Source organism: Cherax quadricarinatus, chromosome 70 (assembly GCF_038502225.1).
Source record: "Cherax quadricarinatus isolate ZL_2023a chromosome 70, ASM3850222v1, whole genome shotgun sequence".
NCBI classification, from domain to species: domain Eukaryota; kingdom Metazoa; phylum Arthropoda; class Malacostraca; order Decapoda; family Parastacidae; genus Cherax; species Cherax quadricarinatus.
This window is the reverse complement of record NC_091361.1, coordinates 17,223,934-17,240,373: the sequence shown is the minus strand read 5'-3', so window position 1 is coordinate 17,240,373 and position 16,440 is coordinate 17,223,934. Positions and strand designations below refer to the sequence as shown.

Genomic DNA, 16,440 nt, shown 5'->3' with positions numbered 1-16,440 from the left:
ATTCGAAAAGTCTGAAATTCGAAGCAATATTTCCCGTAAGAAATAATGGAAATACAATTAATCCGTTCCAGAAACCCAAAAATATTCACACAAAAAATACATTTTATAATGATTAATTACAGTTTTACATACAACAAATACTATAGTTTTTAATTATGTATAGTAATACATATAAAATAACATTTTTACATACCTTTATTGAAGATTGGTGATTGCATCTGGAAGATAGGGAGGAGGTGAGAGGGAGTTGGGGTTAGTGTTTGGAAGGAGACTTCAGGTAAAGCCCTCTCTGGGGTTACTTCCCTTCTCTGTCTTTTAATGCCACTAGGACCAGCTTGAGAGTCACTGGACCCCTGTCTCACAAAATAACTGTCCACAGTCCTCTGTTTCTGGCACCTCTTTAACATTTCCCTAAAATGGGACATGGTTCTGTCACTGAACTTGTTGCAAAGATGGCTTATTTCAGCTTGCTCAGGATGGTACTTCTGCACAAACATTTGGACATCACTCCACTTGGCACAAATCTCCTTAATCTTTGAAGAAGGCACCTCATCGACTCCCTATATTAACACCTTTCGCAACATCAGCTTCCTTGATTTGTTCTTTCTTTGACAGGATAGAACCGATGGTCGACTTGTTTTTCCCATACATCCTGGCAAGCTCAACAAGTCTCACACCACTCTCATACTTCTGTATTATTTCCTTCTTCACATCTGTGGTGTATCTCACTTTCTTTACCACAGGGGTACCACTAGCAAGTTTCTTTGGGCCCATGGCAGCTTATTTCACAGTCCCACAAGCACTAAACACAAGGAAATAATCGTAAAATGTGTGAATGAGAGCGCAGGTTAGTGTTCACTCAAGCATAAACAAAGCTAGACTGCTCATGGCACCTGCGCAGGGACGTGGACAGAGCGGGCCGGCAGACAGGTCCCATACCCGGTGGTCTGAAAATAGGGGCGCACTCGATAATAGGGACACAGTTTTTCCAAAAAAATGGTCCTATTTTTGAAACGTTCAATATGTGATACGTTCGATTTTTGAGGTTCCACTGTAGTAGGTTTTGTCAGTGTTAACCCTTTGACTGTCGCGGCCGTATATATACGTTTGCGAGGTACCGTGTTTGACGTATATATACTCATAAATTCTAGCGGCTTCAAATCAGGCAGGAGAAAGCTAGTAGGCCCACATGTGAGAGAATGGGTCTGTGTGGTCAGTGTGCACCACATAAAAAAAATCCTGGAGCACGCAGTGCATAATGAGAAAAAAAAAACTCCGACCGTTTTTTTTTATTAAAATGCCGACTTTGTGGTCTATTTTCGTATAGTATTTGTGGTTGTATTCTCGTTTTCTTGGTCTCATTTGATAGAATGGAAGCTATATTATAGAAATGGAGGTGATTTTGATTAATTTTACTATAAAAAGAACCTGGAAATGGGGCACAAAGTACAGGAAATGTTTGATTTTTGCCGATGTTCAAAAGTAAACAAATGATGTCATTGTCCAATAAATGTCCAAATAGCCATTCTAATACGCAGTCATGAATGGGTTGATGTAATTTTTACAATTATTACAGTATTGCAGTAGTCTGCATAACAGTAAATCTTCTATTTTTTGTTTGAATAAAATTTCAAAATAAAAAGCAAGAGTAATATCACAGGGACCTGGAGACATGACTGATGAACAAAGAAAATGTTATTTTAGAGCCAGGAATGTCTGTGTTGTTCATTCTGGACCTTATTTTGAAATTGTGGTATTTTTTAATTTTCGTGAAATTGGCCAAATTGCAAATTTCTGACCATGTTATTGGGTAGTTGAAATCGGTAAATGGGCAGTTTCTTGTACTCAATCGATAGAAAAAATAGAGTTCTGAAGAAATAGTTATGAGTTTGGTTGACTGGAATAACGGAATTAGCCGAAAATAGGGCTCAAAGTGGGCGAAATTGCCGATTTTTAAATATCGCCGAAGTCGCTAACTTCGCGAGAGCGTAATTCCGTCAGTTTTCCATCAAATTTCGTTTTTTTGGTGTCTTTACAATCGGGAAAAGATTCTCTATCATTTCATAAGAAAAAATAATTTTTTTTTTTTTAAATTTTGCGACACCAGGAGACACCTCAGGATTTGGGGTTGCGACAGTCAAAGGGTTAAGTGTAAGTTTATTGGCTGTCATCCAAGTTGATATTTTGAACACCTCCTTGTTAACAATGGTGTTGAGGGTGGCAAAAATAGAGTATAGTTGTACCAACACTCTTGTATGGGTGTGAAGCATGGGTGATAAATGTTGCAACGAGGAGGCGGCTGGAGGCAGTGGAGATATCATGTCTGAGGGCAATGTGTGGTGTGAATGTAATGCAGAGAATTCCTAGTTTGGAAATTAGGAGAAGGTGTGGGATTACCAAAACTATTATCCAGAGGGCTGAGGAGAGTTTGTTGAGGTGCTTTGAACATGTAGAGAAAATGGAACAAAACAGAATGACTTCAAGAGTGTATAAATCTGTAGTGGAGGGAAGGCGGGGTAGGAGTCTGCCTAGGAAGGATTGGAGGGAGGGGGTAAAGGAGGTTTTGTGTGTGAGGGGCTTGGACTTCCAGCAAGCATGTGTATTACAAAAAAAGTGATTTTTAGATGGTAGTTTACTCATTTTGTAATAAAGAGTTCGGGATACATAAATACACATAAAATATTTATCATTTTAATAGCATATAAAAATAATCTTTAATATTATATAAAACAATCATTCTTTGGTCTAGAGGTATTTGAACATACATGTTACAATAATAAATTATTAGCATCTAAAATAATAAATAATAATGAATGACCCTACACACAGGGTACAACTTTCTTAGACACTACTGTGTCACTATGTATATCTATGCTAAAATAATAAATTATAAATAACATTTGTACAATAATAAATAATCAACTGCATTCTTCGTGTCTCATGACACCCTTATGACGCTCTGTGTCACATGACACTTATCAGTGGTGTGTTGTGACGCTCCTTCTCAACTGTGTCACTTGACACCCTTTCCTCCGTGTAATGACGCTCCTGCTCAACCGTGTCACTAGACACCCTTTTCTCTGTGTCACACAACACTCCTACTCTCCGTGTCACACGACACCCTTTTCTCTGCGTCATACACAATATCTCTACTGTGTCACTCTTGACACCCTTGTCTCTGCCTCGCACATCACCCACATCGTCTTTTTTCTCAGAGGCCAATCACATGACACTATTCAATGTACACTACAACCTGATCATCTTCAGTGTCACACGACACCCTTTTCTTCTCAGTGTTCCACTACGGTCCTATAACATATCTCAGTGTTACACTCCATCATACTTCCTTAAGTGTCACATTACGGTCCCAGCCCAGTTCAGTGTCACACACCAGCCTTTTCTTCATGTAGTGTCCCACTAAAACAGCATCAGATGACTTGGCCCACAGTTGACCAGAGTAGGCGGTGAGTCCACAGACATCACCTGTCCTGTAAATACTCTCTAAGGCCAGTAGAAGTACACTGTAAGATGGTCTGGTGAGCACTGTCTACTGCCTTCAAGACCAGTTGACACAGCACAAGGTGGTCCGGTTAATTACTAGCAGAACACCATGCTGCGAGCTCACTGAATGCGGCCGTCAAGTAACTGAGGCCATCAGACTCAGTGAGCTGCAGTGAGCGGTTCTTCTAAAATCAGTAGAAGCCAGTAGAATACTTTCTACTGCCAGTAGATGTGTACCATTAGGTGTTCTGGTAACTACTGCTTCTAAGGCCGGCTCAGCAGTCCCCACATTGGGTTTGATGACGTACCCTTGGTACTGCCGGCCGTCAGGTTAACAATTTAACCGCTAGTTTGGCAGGGGGCCGTCACAATGCGTGAGCGTATTTGATAGGAGTGAATGGAAACAAATGGTTTTTACCCCTTTCAGGGTCGGCAGGCCCTCTCCTAAACTTGTTCTCAGAGTTGGAAATTTTTTGAAAAAAAAAAAAAAATTGTTTTTTCTTATGAAATGAAAGAGAATCTTTTCCCAATCATAATGACACCAAAAGTATGAAATTTGATGGAAAACTTACAGAATTATGCTCTCGCAAAGTTAGCGGTCTCGACAATGTTGACACAGCGATTTCACCCAATTTGAGCCCTATTTCCGGCCAATTCCAATGTACCAGTCGACAAAAATCATAACTATTATGCTAGAACTCCATTTTTTTCTATCGAATGAGTACAAGAAACCACTCATTTACCGATTCAACTATTCAATAAAGTGGTCCAAAAGTGGCAATTTTGCCAATTTCACACAAATTTCAAAAGATGCCAATTTCTAAAGAGGGTCCAGAATAAACAAGACAGACATTTCTGGCAATAAAATAACATTTCCTCTGTTCATTAGTCATGTCCCCAGGCCTCTGTTACATTTCTTTTGTTTTCCACTTTGAATTATTATTCTCACAAAAAATAGAAGATTTACTGTTATGCAGACTACTGCATTAGTGTAGAAATGGTATAAATAATATCAGCCCACTTGTGAAAGAATATTAGACTCACCATTTGACGTGTATTGGGCGCATGGTTTGATTTATTTACTTTTGAACTTGGGCAAAAATCGAACATTTCTGCTATTTTGAGCTCATTTTCAATGTACTTTTTATTATGAATCCAATAAAAATCATCTCAATTTCCGTAAAATGTCATCCATTCTATACAGTGAGACCAGGAAAACTAGAATACAACCATAAATAGCATACGAAAATACACTGCAAAGTCGCTGTTTTAACCCTTTCAGGGCCGAGAGGCCCTCTCCTCAACTTGCTCTCAGGGTCGAAAATTTTTCGAAAAAAAAGTATTTTTTCTTATGAAATGATAGAGAATCTTTTCCTAATCATAATGACACCAAAAGTATGAAATTTGATGGAAAACCTACCGAATTATGCTCTCATGAAGTTAGCGGTCTCGCCGATGTTTACTCATCGGCGATTTCGCCCACTTTGAGCCCTATTTTCGGCCAATTCCTGTGTACTAGTCGACAAAACTAATATTTATTTAGCTAGAACTCCATTTTCTCTATCAAACGAGTACAAGAAACCACCCATTTACCAATTTCAACTATCCAATAAAGTGGTTAGAAATTGGCAATTTTGCCAATTTCACACAAATTTCAGAAGATGCCAATTTCCAAATAAGGTCCAGAATAAACAAGACAGACATTCCTGGCACTAAAGTAACAAGTTCTCTGTTCGTTAGTCATGTCCCCAGGCCCCTCTTATATTTCTTTTGCTTTCCACTTTGAATTTTTATTCTTACAAAAAAAAAGATTTACTGTTATGCATACTACTGCATTAGTGTAGAAATGGTATAAATAATATCAGCGCACTTGTGAAAGAATATTAGACTCACCAGTTGACGTGTATTGGACGTTTGGCATGATTTGTTTTCTTTTGAACTTTGGTAAAAATCGAACATTTCTGCTTCTTTGAGCTCAATTTCAAGGTGCTTTTCATTGTGAAACCAATCAAAATCATCTCAATTTCTGTAATACGTCTTCCATTCTATAAAATGAGACCAGGAAAACTAGAATACAACAATAAATACCATACAAAAATACAGTGCAAAGCCGCTGTTTTAATCCAAAAACACAAAGTTTTTTTTTTCTCATTACACACTGTGTGCTGCAGGATTTTTTTTTTTATGCTGCACACACTGACCACATAGACCCATTCTTTCATATGTAGGCCTGCCAGCTTTCTCTTGCTAGATTTGAAGGCGCTAGAATTTAGGCGTTCTAGTATGTCAATAACCCTGGTGCATAAGCTGTACTAGTACGTTGAAAACCCTGAAAGGGTTGAACCAAAAACATGGTCAGAGTTTTTCTTTTCTTGTTATGCACTGTGTGCTGCAGGATTTTTTTTATACTGCACACACTGACCACATAGACTCATTCTTTCATATGCAGGCCTACCAGCTTTCTCTCGCTAGATTTGAAGATGCTAGAATTTATGAGTACAGTGGACCCCCGCATAACGATGGCATCACATAGCGATTATTTCGCATACCGCTTACTTTAATCGCAAAATTTTTGCCGCGCATACCGATTAAAAACCCGCTCACCGATTTTCGTCCGAGACGCGTCCAATGTGCGCCCTCAGCCAGCCTCACATGTGCCACCCGTGCCATTGTTTACCAGCCAGCCTCCGCGGTAACATCCAAGCATTCACTCGGAATATTTCGTATTATTACAGTGTTTTCGGTGCTGTTTCTGGAAAATAAGTGACCATGGGCCCCAAGAAAGCTTCTAGTGCCAACCCTACACCAATAAGGGTGAGAATTCCCATTGAAATGAAGAAAGAGATCATTGATAAGTATGAAAGTGGAGTGCGTATCGCCGACCTAGTCAAGTTGTACAAGAAACCCCAATCAACCATCGCTACTATTGTGGGCACCAAAAAGACAATCAAGGAAGCTGTTCTTGCCAAAGGTTTAACTGTGTTTTCGAAACAAAGATCGCAAGTGATGGAAGATGTTGAGAGACTCTTATTGGTGTGGATAAATGAAAAACAGCTAGCAGGAGATAGCGTCTCTCAAGCGATCATATGTGAAAAGGCTAGGAAGTTGCATGAGGATTTAATTAAAAAAATGCCTGCAACTAGTGATGATGTGAGTGAATTTAAGGCCAGCAAAGGTTGGTTTGAGAGATTTAAGAAGCGTAGTGGCATCCATAGTGTGATAAGGCATGGTGAGGCTGCCAGTTCGGACCACAAAGCGGCTGAAAAATATGTGCAGGAATTCAAGGAGTACATAGAAACTGAAGGACTGAAACCTGAACAAGTGTTTAATTGTGATGAAACAGGCCTGTTCTGGAAGAAAATGCCAAGCAGGACCTACATTACTCAGGAGGAAAAGGCACTCCCAGGACATAAGCCTATGAAAGACAGGCTTACTCTTCTCATGTGTGCCAATGCTACTGGTGATTGCAAAGTGAAGCCTTTATTAGTGTATCACTCTGAAACTCCCAGAGCGTTCAGGCAAAAGAATGTCCTCAAGGATAATTTGTGTGTGCTGTGGAGGGCAAACAGTAAGGCATGGGTCACTAGGGAATTTTTCTATAACTGGTTACACCATGCATTTGCCCCCAATGTGAAAGATTACCTAACTGAAAAGAAATTAGAACTTAAGTGCCTCCTGGTGTTAGACAATGCCCCTGGTCATCCTACAGACGTGGCAGAGCGACTTTATGGGGACATGAGCTTCATTAAGGTGAAGTTTTTGCCTCCTAATACCACTCCTCTCCTGCAGCCCATGGACCAGCAGGTTATTTCCAACTTCAAGAAACTGTACACAAAAGCTCTGTTTGAAAGGTGCTTTGTAATGACCTCAGAAACTCAACTGACTCTAAGAGAGTTTTGGAGAGATCACTTTAATATCCTCAATTGTGTAAACCTTATAGGTAAGGCTTGGGAGGAAGTGACTAAGAGGACCTTGAACTCTGCTTGGAAGAAACTGTGGCCAGAATGTGTAGACAAAAGGGATTTTGAAGGGTTTGAGGCTAACCCTGAGATGATTATGCCAGTTGAGGAATCCATTGTGGCATTGGGAAAGTCCTTGGGGTTGGAGGTTAGTGGGGAGGATGTGGAAGAGTTGGTGGAGGAGGACAATGAAGAACTAACCACTGATGAGCTGATAGATCAACTTCAAGAGCAAGAGGCCAGACCTGGGGAAACTGGTTCAGAGGAGGGGAGAGAGAAATTGAAGAAGTTGCCTACTACAAAGATAAAGGAAATCTGTGCAAAGTGGCTTGAAGTGCAAACCTTCATGGATGAAAATCACCCTCACACAGCTATTGCAAGCCGTGTTGGCAACCTGTACACTGACAATGTTGTGAAACACTTTAGGGAAGTCATAAAGGAACGAGAGGTACAGGCCACTATGGACAGATATCTTGTGCGAAAGAAGTCCAGTGACTCTGAAGCTGGCCCTAGTGGCATTAAAAGAAGAAGGGAAGTAACCCCAGAAAAGGACTTGCTACCTCAAGTCCTAATGGAAGGGGATTCCCCTTCTAAACAGTAAGAAGATAATGCTCTCCCCTCCTCCCATCCCATCAATCATCACCAGATCTTCAATAAAAGTAAGTGTCATGTAAGTGTGCATGCCTTTTTCAGTTTGTGTGTATTAAAATTAACATTTCATGTGGTAAAAAAAAATTTTTTTCATACTTTTGGGTGTCTTGCACGGATTAATTTTATTTCCATTATTTCTTATGGGGAAAATTCATTCACATAACGATTATTTCGCATAACAATTACCCCTCTTGCACGGATTAAAATCGTTAACCGGGGGTCCACTGTATTAGTACGGCACTAACCCTGGCGTGCAAGGCATACTGGTACAGCACCAACCCTGAAAGGGTTAATACTTGACGTGCTGTTGGAGTGTGGGCAAAGTAACATTTATGAAAGGATTCAAGGAAACTGGCAGGCCGGACTTGAGTCCTGGAGATGGGAAGTATAGTGTCTGCACTCTGAAGGAGGGGTGTTAATGTTGCAGTTTTATAACTGTAGTGTAAAGCACCTCTCTGACAAGACAGTGATGGAGTGAATGATGATGAAAGTTTTTCTTTTTCAGGCCACCCTGCCTTGGTGGGAATCATCCGATGTGTTAATAAAAAAATAAAAAATAATTCTATTGCTAACTTAATATATGTTAGTGTAAACGTGTTATCTAGTATTTCTATGTATTTATAAGTGAAAAAGAAAGGGTGTTCCACTTACGGCGATTTCCACTTTATGACGGTAGCCTGGAACCTAACCTCCTGTAAAAGTGGGGCCTTACTGTATATTGCTGAAACCTCTAACTTCGCGAGATTGTAATTCCTCAAGTTTTCCATCAGATTTCGTACTTTTGGTGTCATTGCCATCGGGAAAAGATTCTCTATCATTTCATGAGTTTTTTTTTTTTTTAAATTCTTCGACACTGAGAGTAAGTTTGTGAGCAGGGATCTCGACAGTGAAAGGGTTAATTTTGATACTAATTAGTTTCACTAAAACTCAGTACCGACACTTTATTGAGTTTAGGGTTGCAAAATCTTTGATTTTGTCACCGAGATCTATAGTATCAGTTTCAATATTTTTAGTTGAATTTATTCCAAGATTTCTTTCATGTTCCATTGTAGACTGTGAATATAATTTTTATTTATTTTTTCATTAACACATCGGCTGCTTCTCACCTAGGCAGGGTAACTTGAAAAAGAAGAAACACTTTCATCATTCTCCCCATCACTATCTTGCCAGAGGCATGCCTACACTACAGTTAAAAAACTGTAACATATCAAACACCCCTACATTTTACTGAACAAATGTTCCCATGATGCTAGTGAAATCAGCAATGTTAGCATAATCTTAAAGAGCTACAGCCAAGAACTTGTAGGACTTTAGTCTCATTGATGAAATGTACTGGAGCTGCCCCCTTCGGAGAAAAGTTAAATTCTTCTCATCCTGTTATGCTCTTTTGAGGAATACAATGATACCTTTCTCATTATACAGTTCCAGTTCATTCATATCTTTAGAATACTGCTGTGATTGATTAGTACTTTTATCTTGGAGTTCACAAAACTGCTTTAGATTCTGAAGATCTGGCTGATTTACAAAAAATCAGCAGTTTACCTGGAGAGGGTTTCGGGGGTCAATGCCCCCACGGCTTGGTCTAAGATCAGGCCTCATGGTGGATCAGGGTCTGATTAACCAGGCTGTTACTGCTGGCTGCAGGCAAGCTGATGTACGAACCACAGCCCGGTTGGTCAGGTACTGACTTTAGGTGCCTGTCCAGTGCCTTCTTGAAGACAGCCAGGGGTCTATTGGTAATCCCCCTTATGTATGCTGGGAGACAATTGAACAGTCTTGGGCCCCGGACACTTATTGTGTTGTCTCTCAGTGTACATGTGGCGCCCCTGCTTTTCATCAGGGGAATGTTGCATCTCCTGCCCAGACTTTTGCTTTCATAGGGAGTGATATTCGTGTGCAGGTTTGGTACCAATCCCTCCAGGACCTTCCAAGTGTATATTATCACGTATCTCTCTTGCCTGCATTTGAGGGAATACAGATCAAGGACTTTCAACTGTTCCCAGTAATTTAGGTGCCTTATCATACTTATATGTGCCGTGAAAGTTCTTTGTACACTCTTCAGGTCTGCAGTGTTGCCAGCCTTGAAGGGAGCCATTAGTGTACAGCAGTATTCCAGCCTAGAGAGCATAAGCTATTTGAAGAGAATCATCATGGGCTTGGTGTCCCAAGTTTTGAAGGTTCTCATTATCCATCCTGTCATTTTCCTAGCGGATGAGGTAGATACATTGTTGTGGTCTTTGAAGGCGAGATCCTGACATCACTCCCAGGTCCTTCACATTACTTTTCCGCCGTATTGTATGGTTAGAATTTTTTGTATACCCTGACACACTTTTAATTTCTTCAAGTTTCCCATATCTGTGTGGTTAAAATTCCTCCTCGTTGAACTTCATATTGTTTTGAGTGGCCTATTTGAAGATTTGGTTGATGTCCGCTTGGAGTCTCGCAGTGTCTTCGATGAAGGTCACTGCCATGGTAATCCAGGTTTCATCCGCAAAGGAAGACACGGAGCTATGGCTTACATCTCTGTCTGTGTCAGAAATGAGGATGAGGAATAGAATGGGAGTGAGTACTGTGCCTTGTGGGACAGAGCTTTTTACCATGGCTGCCTGGGACTTTACTCTGTTTACTATTACTCTTTGTGTTCTATTTGTCAGGAAGTTGTAGATCCATCTACCAACTTTTCCCATTATTCCTTTATCATGCATTTTGTGTGCTATTACACCATGGTCACACTTGTCGAAGGCTTTTGCAAAGTCTGTGTATACTACATCTGTATTTTGTTTATCCTCTAGAGCATCCAGGACCTTGTCATAGTGGTCCAGTAGCTGGGACAGGCAGGAGGGCCCTCCTCTAAACCCGTGTTGCTCTGGGTTGTGTAATTGATGGGTATCTATGTGGTTGGCTATTTTGCTTTCAAAGATTTTTATGATATGGGATGTTTGTGCTTTCAGTCTGTAGTTCTTTGCAGTTGCTTTATTGTGACCTGGGGCTATGTCTGTTGTTCTTAGTGTGTGTGGGATGACCCCTGTGTCCATGCTCCCTCTCCATAAAATGCTGAAGGCACGCGATAGGGGCTTCTTGCAGTTCTTGATGAACACGGAGTTCCACGAGTCTGGGCCTGGGGCAGAGTTCAGGGGCATGTCATTAATTGCCTTTTCAAAGTCTTGTAGAGTTAGAATAATATCCGAGATTTTTGGAATGACCAGATTTTGGGTTTTGCTCATAAAGAATTTACAGTGGACCCCCGGTTAACGATATTTTTTCACTCCATAAGTATGTTCAGGTGCCAGTACTGTCCGAATTTATTCCCATAAGGAATATTGTGAAGTAGATTATTCCTTTCAGACCCCCAAACATACACGTACAAACGCACTTACATAAATACACTTACATAATTGGTGGCATTCAGAGGTAATCGTTATGCGGGGGCCCACTGTATTTGGATTGTTGACCCCTAGTCCAGGCAGTGGCTCGCTGAACACTGAGTTATATTGGGACTTTAGTATCTCTCTCATTTCTTGGCTATCATCTGTGTATGTCCCATCCCGCCTAAGCAGGGGCTCAATACTGGATGTTGTTTTTCCCTTAGATTTGGCATAAGAGAAGAAGTATTTTTTTTTTTTTCAATTTCCTTTATGGCTTTTAGGTCTTCCTGTGATTCTTGTCTCCTATAAGATTCCTTCAGCTTAAGTTCGATATTTGCAATTTCATTGACTAGTGCCTCCCTTCGTATTTCAGATATATTGCCTCCACTCAGCAGCTCTGTGACTCTTCACTTTCGTCTGTATAGGGAACGTCTCTCTCTTTCTAGTTTACGTCTTCTCTTTCTTTTTCTTAATGGAATGTGTCTTGAGCAGATCTCAAGAACCACAGAATTCATTTTTTCAAGGCAAATGTTCAGATCCATGTTGTTTAGGATATCTTCCCAGCTTGTTTCATTTAGGACATGGTTTACTTGATCCCATTGTATGTTGTTATTGAAATTGAATTTCGTGAAGAGACCTTAATGACTGCTCACATTCTGCTGGTTCAGAGCCCAGTGCATACATGTCTGTACCTCTATTATATTGTGATCTGAGTGTATTGTCTTTGATACGGTTATATTACGTATCAGATCATCATTGTTAGTGAAGGTGAGGTCCAGCGTATTTTCTAGTCTTGTAGACTCTACTGTTTGTTGACTTAATGTGAATTTGGTGCAAAGGTTTAATAGTTCGTGTGTGTGTGAATTTTCATCTGAGCTGCCTCAGAGGGCGATCTCTTTTGAAACATTGTTTGCTATTTTTATTTATTTTATTTTATTAGCACACTGGCCGATTCCCACCAAGGCAGGGTGGCCCGAAAAAGAAAAACTTTCACCATCATTAACTCCATCACTGTCTTGCCAGAAGGGTGCTTTACACTACAGTTTTTAAACTGCAACATTAACACCCCTCCTTCAGAGTGCAGGCACTGTACTTCCCATCTCCAGGACTCAAGTCCAGCCTGCCGGTTTCCCTGAATCCCTTCATAAATGTTACTTTGCTCACACTCCAACAGCACATCAACGTCAAGTATTAAAAACCATTTGTCTCCATTCACTCCTATCAAACACACTCACGCACGCCCGCTGGAAGTCCAAGCACCTCGCACACAAAACCTCCTTTACCCCCTCCCCCCAAGTTTTCCTAGGCTGACCCCTACCCCGCCTTCCTTCCACTACAGACTGATACACTCTTGAAGTCATTCTGTTTCGCTCCATTCTCTCTACATATCCGAACCACCTCAGCCCACTGGACAACAGTTTTGGCAATCCCGCACCTCCTCCTAACTTCCAAACTACGAATTCTCTGCATTATATTCACACCACGCATTGCCCTCAGACATGACATCTCCACTGCCTCCAGCCTTCTCCTCACTGCAACACTCATCACCCATGCTTCACAACCATATAAGAGTGTTGGTAAAACTATGCTCTCATACATTCCCCTCTTTGCTTCCAAGGACAAAGTTCTTTGTCTCCACAGACTCCTAAGTGCACTGCTCACCCTTTTCCCCTCATCAGTTCAATGATTCACCTCATCTTTCATAGACCCATCCGCTGACACGTCCACTCCCAAATATCTGAATACATTCACCTCCTCCATACTCTCTCCCTCCAATCTAATATCCAATCTTTCATCACCTTATCTTTTTGTTATCCTCATAACCTTACTCTTTCCTGTATTCACTTTTAATTTTCTTCTTTTACATACCCTACCAAATTCATCCACCAACCTCTGTAACTTCTCTTCAGAATCTCCCAAAAGCACAGTGTCATCAGCAAAGAGCAACTGTGACAACTCCCACTTTATGTGTGATTCCTTATCTTTTAACTCCACACCTCTTGCCAAGACCCTCGCATTTACTTCTCTTACAACCCCATCTATAAATGTATTAAACAACCACGGTGACATCACACATCCTTGTCTAAGGCCTACTTTTACTGGGAAATAATCTCCCTCTTTCCTACATACTCTAACTTGAGCCTCACTATCCTTGTAAAAACTCTTCACTGCTTTCAGTAACCTACCTCCTACACCATACACCTGCAAAATCTGCCACATTGCGCCCCTATCCACCCTGTCATACGCCTTTTCCAAATCCATAAATGCCACAAAAACCTCTTTAGCCTTATCTAAATACTGTTCAATTATATGTTTCACCATAAACACCTGGTCCACACACCCCCTTCCTTTCCTAAAGCCTCCTTGTTCATCTGCTATCCCATTCTCTGTCTTACTCTTAATTCTTTCAATAATAACTCTACCATACACTTTACCAGGTATACTCATCACACTTCTTTCTTTCAACACACCGGCCGTATCCCACCGAGGCAGGGTGGCCCAAAAGGAAAAACGAAAGTTTCTCCTTTTACATTTAGTAATATATACAGGAGAAGAGGTTACTAGCCCCTTGCTCCCGGCATTTTAGTCGCCTCTTACAACACGCATGGCTTACGGAGGAAGAACTCTGTTCCACTTCCCCATGGAGATAAGAGGAAATAAACAAGAATAAGAACTAGAAAGAAAATAGAAGAAAACCCAGAGGGGCGTGTATATATGTGCTTGTACATGTATGTGTAGTGTGACCTAAGTGTAAGTAGAAGTAGCAAGACGTACCTGAAATCTTGCATGTTCATGAGACAGAAAAAAGGACACCAGCAATCCTACCATCATGTAAAACAATTACAGGCTTTCGTTTTACACTCACTTGGCAGGACGGTAGTACCTCCCTGGGCGGTTGCTGTCTACCAACCTACTACCTACTCATCACACTTATCCCCCTATAATTTTTGCACTCTCTTTTGTCCCCTTTGCCTTTATACAAAGGAACTATGCATGCTTTCTGCCAATCCCTAGGTACCTTACCCTCTTCCATACATTTATTAAATAATTGCACCAACCACTCCAAAACTATATCCCCACCTGCTTTTAACATTTCTATCTTTATCCCATCAATCCCGGCTCCTTTACCCCCTTTCATTTTACCTACTGCCTCACGAACTTCCCCCACACTCACAACTGGCTCTTCCTCACTCCTACAAGATGTTATTCCTCCTTGCCCTATACACGAAATTACAGCTTCCCTATCTTCATCAACATTTAACAATTCCTCAAAATATTCCTTCCATCTTCCCAATACCTGTAACTCTCCATTTAATAACTCTCCTTTCCTATTTTTAACTGACAAATCCATTTGTTCTCTAGGCTTCCTTAAGTTGTTAATCTCACTCCAAAACTTTTTCTTATTTTCAACAAAATTTGTTGATAACATCTCACCCACTCTCTCATTTGCTCTCTTTTTACATTCCTTCACCATTCTATTAACCTCTCTTTTTCTCCATATACTCTTCCCTCCTTGCATCACTTCTACTTTGTAAAAACTTCTCATATGCTAACTTTTTCTCCCTTACTACTCTCTTTACATCATCATTCCACCAATCGCTCCTCTTCCCTCCCGCACCCACTTTCTTGTAACCACAAACTTAAAGATAGACTTAAAGCCTTAAATCTCCACTCTCTGGAGAGGCGTAGAATGAGGGGAGATATCATTGAAGTGTATAAGTGGATGACGGGCATAAACAAGGGAGACATTAATAAAGTACTGAGGGTGTCGAACCAGGTAAGAACCAGGAATAATGGATTTAAGTTGGATAAATTTAGATTTAGAAAGGACATAGGTAAGTACTGGTTTTCTAACAGAGTTGTAGATGCGTGGAACAGTCTTCCCAGTGGGGTGATAGAGGCTAGGACCTTGGGTAGCTTTAAGAAGAGACTGGACAAATATATGAGTGGGAGGGGCTGGGTTTGATTGGTGTCAAGGGGTACGGGAGTTATTTCTTGAGTAGCTTTAGGTAGATGTCGTTTTGATAAGGACCTGCCTCGTATGGGCCAGTAGGCCTTCTGCAGTGTTCCTACATTCTTATGTTCTTATGTTCTGCTGAACACTCTAACACTACATTTTTAAACCTACCCCATACCTCTTCGACCCCATTGCCTTTGCTCTCATTAGCCCATCTATCCTCCAATAGCTGTTTATATCTTACCCTAACTGCCTCCTCTTTTAGTTTATAAACCTTCACCTTTCTCTTCCCTGATGCATCTGTTCTCCTTGTATCCCATCTACCTTTTACTCTGAGTGTAGGTACAACTAAAAATATTAATACACACTTATAATTTTGCTATTGTAAATTGTACTAATTGTAATATTTTTTCAACCTTTCTACAATAAATTTTATTAACCATACCACGGGCGGGATTTGAACCCGCGGTCAGAGAGTCTCAAAACTCCAGACCGTCGTGTTAGCCACTGGACCAGTTAGCCACAATAAGATTCGTCCAACTAGGTATATTTCTACACCATAGGAAGGTTAGCATAGGCACCACTGTGACCACAAATGCAAGTTTTTACAGACGAATCTCCAGCTAGCATGGCCGTGACGAACTCTAACTCAAGTCCCCTCACTGCCGTCAGCATGACTCACGAAATCGTAATGACACGATTGGAAGCAAACCATACCACGGGCGGGATTTGAACCTGCGGTCAGAGTCTCAAAACTCCTCGGCCATCGCGTTAGCCACTGGACCAGCTAGTCATGTTGACGGTAGTGAGGGGACTTGAGCTAGTCATTGCTCGAGTAGATTTAAAAGTAGGTTAGATAAGTAGAAGTGTTGGGTTTGAGAATGACTTGCCTAACATTGGTGACTAGGTTTATTGAAGCTAATTCCTCAGATAGCTTAGAGAGTATTTGTATTGCAGTATGATGTGTAGCAACTTTCACAAAATTCCACATTTTTATTCTTTGCCA

The 16,440-nt window shown here is 40.8% G+C and overlaps 1 protein-coding gene across 4 annotated transcripts in view; it reads left to right on the top strand.

Annotated features, from left to right (window-relative positions):
• The window catches only part of LOC128684524 (ankyrin repeat domain-containing protein 16-like), a 239,184-nt gene that overhangs the window by 66,480 nt on the left and 156,264 nt on the right, over positions 1-16,440 (top strand). The gene's annotated exons all lie outside the window — the stretch shown is intronic.